The sequence below is a fragment of the Elephantulus edwardii genome, unplaced genomic scaffold (genome assembly GCF_000299155.1).
Source record: "Elephantulus edwardii isolate Elephantulus edwardi_28Jun2011 unplaced genomic scaffold, EleEdw1.0 scaffold00270, whole genome shotgun sequence".
NCBI classification, from domain to species: domain Eukaryota; kingdom Metazoa; phylum Chordata; class Mammalia; order Macroscelidea; family Macroscelididae; genus Elephantulus; species Elephantulus edwardii.
Window position 1 is genome coordinate 1,776,215 of NW_006400020.1, and position 7,295 is coordinate 1,783,509.

Genomic DNA, 7,295 nt, shown 5'->3' on the forward strand with positions numbered 1-7,295 from the left:
ATGAGTTGGTTCTGACTCGATGGCAAACAACAACAACAGTAGTGCAATAATGAGTAGTGAGTGATGCATTCAGAGTGGTATGGTCAGCCTCTATCTTTTCATCTTTGAGCCTAGCACTCTTCTGGGGTTTTTTGGTGTGGGTTTGTTAGGGTTGTGTGTGTGTGAGTGTGTGTGTGACTTTGTTAATCAAGAGATTTGGTTGCTATGCAACATGCACATTGTTTCCCATAATTTTTCATTTTCCAGTTACTGTTCTGGTATGACCATAATTTATTTTTATTTTTTACAGCATATTCTTTCATTTAATTTTCCCCCATTCATTCATTGTTGCGCATTTTCCTCCCTGCCCACCCCTCCCCCCAGTCAGTTTTTCTCTTTGAAAAGAAAAAAAATTCTTTCATTGTTATACAATCCCCCCCCCAAGTCCACAGTCTACTTTACTGTGACCATATTTTGAAAATGGAGTCTGACTGCTGCCAGCTTTTTTGCCATGACCAAATTGGGAAGAGGCAGTTCAGACTCCTGTTTTTTAAATTATTTGGTTCTTATATCATGATTAGCTGTGTTCAGAGAAAATAAGGTTTATCCCTATTGTCAACATTTCCCCTGCTAGTCCAAAATATGATTTCAGAATCCTTATTCATGTGGTAAATACCCATTAGAATAGGGGAAAAATTAACTATAGCATCTGTTTAACTTTTAAGAATGTTTGCTGCTCATGTCAAATCTAATGGTGTTTTATGATTTAATACAGGGAGTCTTATCTTTGATGATAAAGTTCATCCCAGGAGGAAGAAGTATCCATCTCATATTGCTGAAGTAACTTCTGAATGTGAAGAAGAAGGGTCTGTTTCTGTACATGATACTCCTTCTAAAGCTCTTCTGAGGGTATACCTTGAAAAACAAGAGGATCCTTACAAAAACATGACAGTGCATTTTCCAACCTGTGAAAAGTTTTTAAACTCTTATGTAACTTTTGTTTTGAAAGCAGCAGTGGAAGAAATCAGTGGAGTGCCACTTGAACTACCTGGTGAAAGCTCAGATTTGATAAACATCAACAATGTAGCAGAAGTGGTGTTAGATGACATTGTTGAGTCTCCAGCTAAGAACACCGCTTCTATAGATGAAGTAGATCAAAGACCAAAGGAAAAACCAGAAGAGAACTTAGAACTGGCAAGTTTGAGTTCTAAGACTGAAAGTGCTGGACCAGAGAGCAGGGCTGGCTGGTGTATTTCCCATGGAACATACGACATTGGCAATAGGAAAGAGTTTGAAAGATTTAAGAAATTTATAAAAGGTACATTAGGAGAAAGATACTGGTGGCTGTGGATGGATATTGAGAGGTTAAAAGTTCTTAAGGACTCTGAAAGACATCAAAGGTATTTTTACTCATTTTTTAAAAAAATAAATGATTATTATTTTGAGTCCTTCAGCACAAGAAGAAAGCATAAAATAAATCTGTATTCATTTCACTAGTTCTCTGATTTCATATTATACTAATAATACCAAATACTAATCAGATACTAATAATACCAATTATTTGGTTTTCTGCATGTTTCATCCTATAAATTTAAAAATTCTTTCCAAGGTACTTACTCTCTTTTCATTTTATAACATTCTAAATAGACCCCAAACCAACCTAGTAATATAGTTATTTAATGACATCCAGAATATAGAACTCATTGTGCAGCATTAGAAAATTATGAGTCACCAAATGGCTTACTGTGAAGCATATGACTTGTCAAGGCATATCAAGGAAGGGAAATGCAAACACCCATTAGTTTTGATTGTTGCTACTGCAAATTACCAGACTTAGTGGTTTAAAACAACTCAAATTAGTGTTTTCCTATTTGGAAGGGAGCTTTGTTGGCCTAGTTGCCATCCCTAAGGCTGGCAGTTCAAATCCACCATCTACTCTGTAGGAGAAAGCTAGGCGATCTCCTGTGTGATTGATTTATAGCCTCTGAAAACACCATTAAGAATCAGCTGAGTCCATTCTGACTGGATGGCACATAATAGCAACATAGATTTAGAGGTCAGAAGTCTAAAAGGAATATGTGGGTTTGCATTACCTCTGGACACTCCAGGGGGAAGTGCATGTCTTTGCTTTTTCAGCTTCTATTGACTATTTATATCCTTTGTTTGTCTTCAAAGCCAGAAAAGAAGGGTTTTTCCTCTTCTTTGCTTCTGTACTGTGACTGACCTTCCAGCCTCCTTCTATGAAGGATTCTTAGGATAAAGTTAAAAAACCCTCAAACTCATTGCTGTCAAGTCAGGACCAACTCATACTTGATCTTCCAGTGGGTTTTATGAGGCTATAGAAACATGAGATTACCCATATTTCACCGTAGGATCTGTTGATGAATTCACACCATCAGTGAAGTATCACCTTCGAGTTATCAGCGCAGCTCCCTCTAGACTACACCACCAGACCTCTAGGAGGATTACATTAGGCTCCTTCAAATAATTCAGGATACTACCTTCATCTCAGAATTCTCCATGATTTCCAACATCAACAATCGCTCTTTGATCAATTCCCTCATTCCTCTATGTCCCTTGGGCTCAGTGGTTTTCTGGAAGGTCTCCCAGAGACTCAGACTCATACAACTTTTAGGTGAAAAAAAGAAAAACTTTTGCAGAGACCGATGAATGTTGTAGACTATCAGTTGCAGGGCAGCTGGAAAGCAGCTATCTCATGAAAGAGCTAGCATTTAGCTCTCATGGGCTTATATAAGCAACTAGTAGGCTGGGGCCTATATCCAACCCTAATCCTATCTTCTTCATATAATAAATATGTTAGCACAAAATAAACAGTTAATCAATGGCTAGGAAAGACATTTTGAACAATAAACCTTTGACACCACACCCTGTAACTGAATGTTGGTTTTGAGATAGTTCATTGCTTGTAAGAAATATTGTAGAAATCATAGTTGAGTGTTGTATCATTCTACATATACACACATATATATGTATGTGTTTTAATTTCAGACATCTAGACAAGATGAAAAAATGCTATCTAGTGAGCAGTGGAGATTATTACCTTTCTCTAGAAGTCTTATCAAAATTTAAACTGCTAAATGGATCTCAATGGAATGAAGAGCATTTAACAAATATTCAGGCTGAAGTTGTAAAACCCTTACTCCTATACTGGTAAGCCATAATAGCATGGTTCAAATTTATTTAATTTTTCTTAGGCTAATTAAAAATTAGACACTTTGTTTTATGGATATGTAATTTATAGAAGTATAATCTAACAATATCTTATCCTTGGCATTCCCCTAAATATGTACTTACTTTAGCTAATTTGGATTTTCAGGTAATGGAAAGAAGCCATTGTGAGAGTAGGAAAAACTCTAACTGGTGTTGAGTTGGAACAGACTGATAGCTGACCTTCCAGCAGACTTTTGGAGACTCTAAATCTCAGGGAAGGAAGTTGCCGTTCTTTTCCCCAAGGAACCTCTGGTGGGTTCATACTGCCAGAGAAGCACCACCTTTAGGTTAGAAGTGCAGTTTCCTACAGATTATGCCACCAGTGTGGATTGTTGCTCTTATTGTTAGGTGCCATTGAGTTAAGTACAAGTCATAGGAACACTATAAGCAACAGATCTGAACCCTGCAATATCCTGTGCCATCCTCACACTTCCTGACGCGCTAGAGCCCATTGCAGCAGTCACTGTGCCAAACCACCTGGTTGCAGATGGATTGGTCTCCTTTTGCCGGCCTTCTGCCTTCCCGAGCATTATGTCCCTCTGCAAAGACTATCCTCTCCTAGCAACATACCCAAATTCATAGTTAGGTTTGTCCTGGAGAAACTACTGGAGAGGTGACTATGAATTGGTTCTGATTCAGTGGAACATAACAACAGTAGTGCTATTTTATGAACCCAGAGAGAAAACATTCATGGTATAGTCTAGTGTGAGGAATAGATATGTGAAAATAAAATAAAATGTGTGAATGTACAAAATGCAGAAAAGAATACAGAACACCTAGGACTCAGAGGCTCTAAGCCAGGAAAAGAGAATGGATTTAGGAAATGTGTGCCATTTGAGGATCAAAGAGTTGTCTATTGTTGACTTTTCCTGATCTGATTGTGTTATTTCTTTGCTTTAATTTTTTTCCAGTTCTTCCAGAACTTTCAGGGTGAAGTTAAGATTTTTAAATTTAACAAATAAACACATCATAATCTGTCCCTTGCCTGTTTATTTCTCTGGCACTAAGTCCCCACTAGTAATTTTGGATTACTTAAAGGCTTTGTACCTTTCCACATGTACAGAGAACATTTTTTCTTTTATTTTTATTTAAAATAAGTACTATTTATTACTGTTGTTTTTTACCATTGAGTTGGAACTGACCAATAGCTGACCCTCCAACAGATTTTCAGAGACAGTTAACTACAGTTAGTGGAAGGAGATTGTCCATCTTTTCTCTCTTTGAGCAGCTAGTAGATTTGAACTAAGTGCCTTTGAGTTGACAGAACAATTCCTTAGCACTAAGCCACCAGAGCTCCTTTACTGTATGTGAAAAGGTATAAATTAAGTTACGGTGAGTGCCTATATATCCATTATGCAAGATATGAAACATTACCAAATATGGTTGAAACTTTCCTTTTCATTTTTACATGCAGTATAAGGAAAAAACCCAAAATGATCAAGCTATACTTTTTACTAATTTTTTTCTCAATAATAAGATCTTTCAAACAATATATTAATATTAAAACAATATATATTGATACAATATTCCAAGTAGAAAATTGTCATTGATGCAATCTACCAGATTTCATAATTTGTCAGTTAAAGTCAGTCATTTGTGAGTTTATATTTTGTTTTGTGCAATCTTTTTAAAGTTTAAAAATATGCTTTTATCTTTTAGAAAAGTTTTAGGCTTATAGAGAATTTTTTCAGTAATTAGAGAAAGTTTCCATGTATTCCCTTTCTTATTTGTACACAGTCTCTTCTGTACTTAACACAGTATTTAAGTGTGATGCATTTATTAACTTGATGAGCAAATATTCCTATTGTTATTAACTGTTGTTGTGGGCTATCGACTGGAACCAACTTATAGCTGATCCTCTAGTGATTTTTCAGAAGGAAGTGAATAGGAGAAGAGTTTCCATCTTTCTTTCATGGAACAGCTGATGGAGTTGAGCTCTCTACCTTCAAATTGTTCAGCACAGTATCTTACTGCTAGGCCACCAGAATGCTCCAAATTATTGAGGAGCAATGATGGCAATGTAAGGACTAAGGTGTGCCTGATTTAGGCCATGATTGTTTCAATCATTTGCTATTCATCTGTAAGCTGTACAAGGTATAAGAATGAGAGAAGAGTTGATGCCTTTGAACTGTGATGTTGGAGGAGACTTGGAGAAGGTGCAGTCAGAGTAGTCCTAGAAAGCAAAGATAACAAACTTTGTCTCATATACTTTGGCTATGTTCTTGTTGTTTACCATTGAGTCAGACCAACCCATAGCTTACCCTCTAGTGGATTTTCAGAGGCAGTTAATTGTACAGGAGGGGATTATGCATCTTTCTTCTGAAGAATAGCTGTTGGATTTGAACCCCTTGCCTTCAGGATTGTACCATAGCTTCTTACCACTAGGCCATCAAAGCTCGCTTGAGTAAGTTGGTAGGAGAGACTGTTCCCTGGTTGGAAAGGTGAGGGGTTGGCAAAGGAGAGGAAGATTCTTAAGGAGGTGGATTGACACAGCAATGGGCTTAAGTGTGTCAAAGATGTGTGAATGGCTTAGGGTTGGTCAGGGTTCAGATCTATTGTTCGCACGGTTGCTAAGAATTGTACTCGACTTGATGGCATCTAACAACAACAGCAGCAGCATATATATTTCCTAGGTAGGTATTTTTCCAGAAATTTTTACCATTTTGAATTGAATTTTTTTTGCTTTGTTTGTATTGAATATTAAAAATATTTGTGTATTAGACCTTGGGGAGCCATGGGGACCTGGTGACTACATTTGAGGGGTTTCCCTGAGGCACAGAATCGTGACTTGTAGAGGAAATGAAATGTGGTCTGAGGGTCAATATGACTATGAAAAACTTCCAAGAGAATGGGCACCCCCTCAAAATCACCCTACTGATGGCTACCATTGAGTAGTTAATATTGTGCCAAAGAAACCACCACTACTACTAGACAGACCTGGTGAAGGAAACGGCAATAGATACTACAGTCATATTGATTATCAAGAATATGACGAGGGCCGCAGTTTGTCTCATGATCGAAGAAGTGGTCCATCTAACAGAGGAGATGAATCTGGTTATAGATGGCCAAGGGATGACCATACTGGAACTTGACCGCCTGAATACAGGGATGTGAGAGATGGCTTTAGAAGAAAAAACTTCTACTCTTCCCATTACACAAGAGAACGGTCTCCTCATAAAAGGGACAGTGGTTTTGATAGAGAATCATCTGTAGGACAAAAGGATTCTCCACACAGCAGGTCTGGCTCCAGTGTGAGCACTAGAAGCTACTCTCCAGAAAGAAGCAAAACGTACGCCTTCCATCAGTCTCAGCATTGAAGTAAAGAAAGACCTGTCCAGACCTTGAAAACGTCAAGAGATCCTTCCCCTACAAGCTCTTCGGCAGTTTCTTCTTCAAAGATATTAGAGAAGCCCAGTAGGCTAACTGAAAAGGAACTTGCTGAGGCTGCAAGCAAATGAGCTGCTGAAAAGTTAGAGAAGACAGATGACAGTAACTTACCCGAAATTTCTGAGTATGAGGGAGGATCTTCCACACCCTTGTTCATTGACCAGCCAGAAGAACCTGAACCAAATGCAACAGATAGCATAGAATTATTTGAAGACAGGCAGCTAACCAACCGCTTGAAAGCAGTAGCATAAAAACCCAAAGAGATTGAACAGGTTTACTGACAAGACTTTGAAATGTTCGAGATGGTGGTGAAAATGCTGACTGAGAAAGATTCTTCATTAGAAAAGTCTATACAGTTCTGCCTTGAGGCAGAATTTACATGAAATAGGTGAGCAGTGTGTTGAAGAACTCAAGCATTTCATTGCAGAATATGACATTTCTAGTCAAGAATTTGGAGAGCCTTTTTAGAAGATTTCTTGCTCAGGCAAGAGAATGTTTCCAAATTTTTTTCTCCTCCCTCTCCTCTTGGTTACATAAATCTTTAATATATGGAGTTTTTGTGATGAAGAGAAATGCTTTATGATAGTTGACTACATTTCTACTACCAAATAAACATCTAAAATAGCTTAAGATATTTTAATGAGATTTAAAAAAATCTACATGTAGAGCCTCTTAATCTGTCCTCCCTCCCCCCCCAA

The 7,295-nt window shown here is 37.7% G+C and overlaps 1 pseudogene; it reads left to right on the forward strand.

Annotated features, from left to right (window-relative positions):
- Positions 1-6,014: 6,014 nt before the first annotated feature.
- Positions 6,015-7,065, forward strand: LOC102863613 (annotated as a pseudogene).
- Positions 7,066-7,295: the final 230 nt, after the last annotated feature.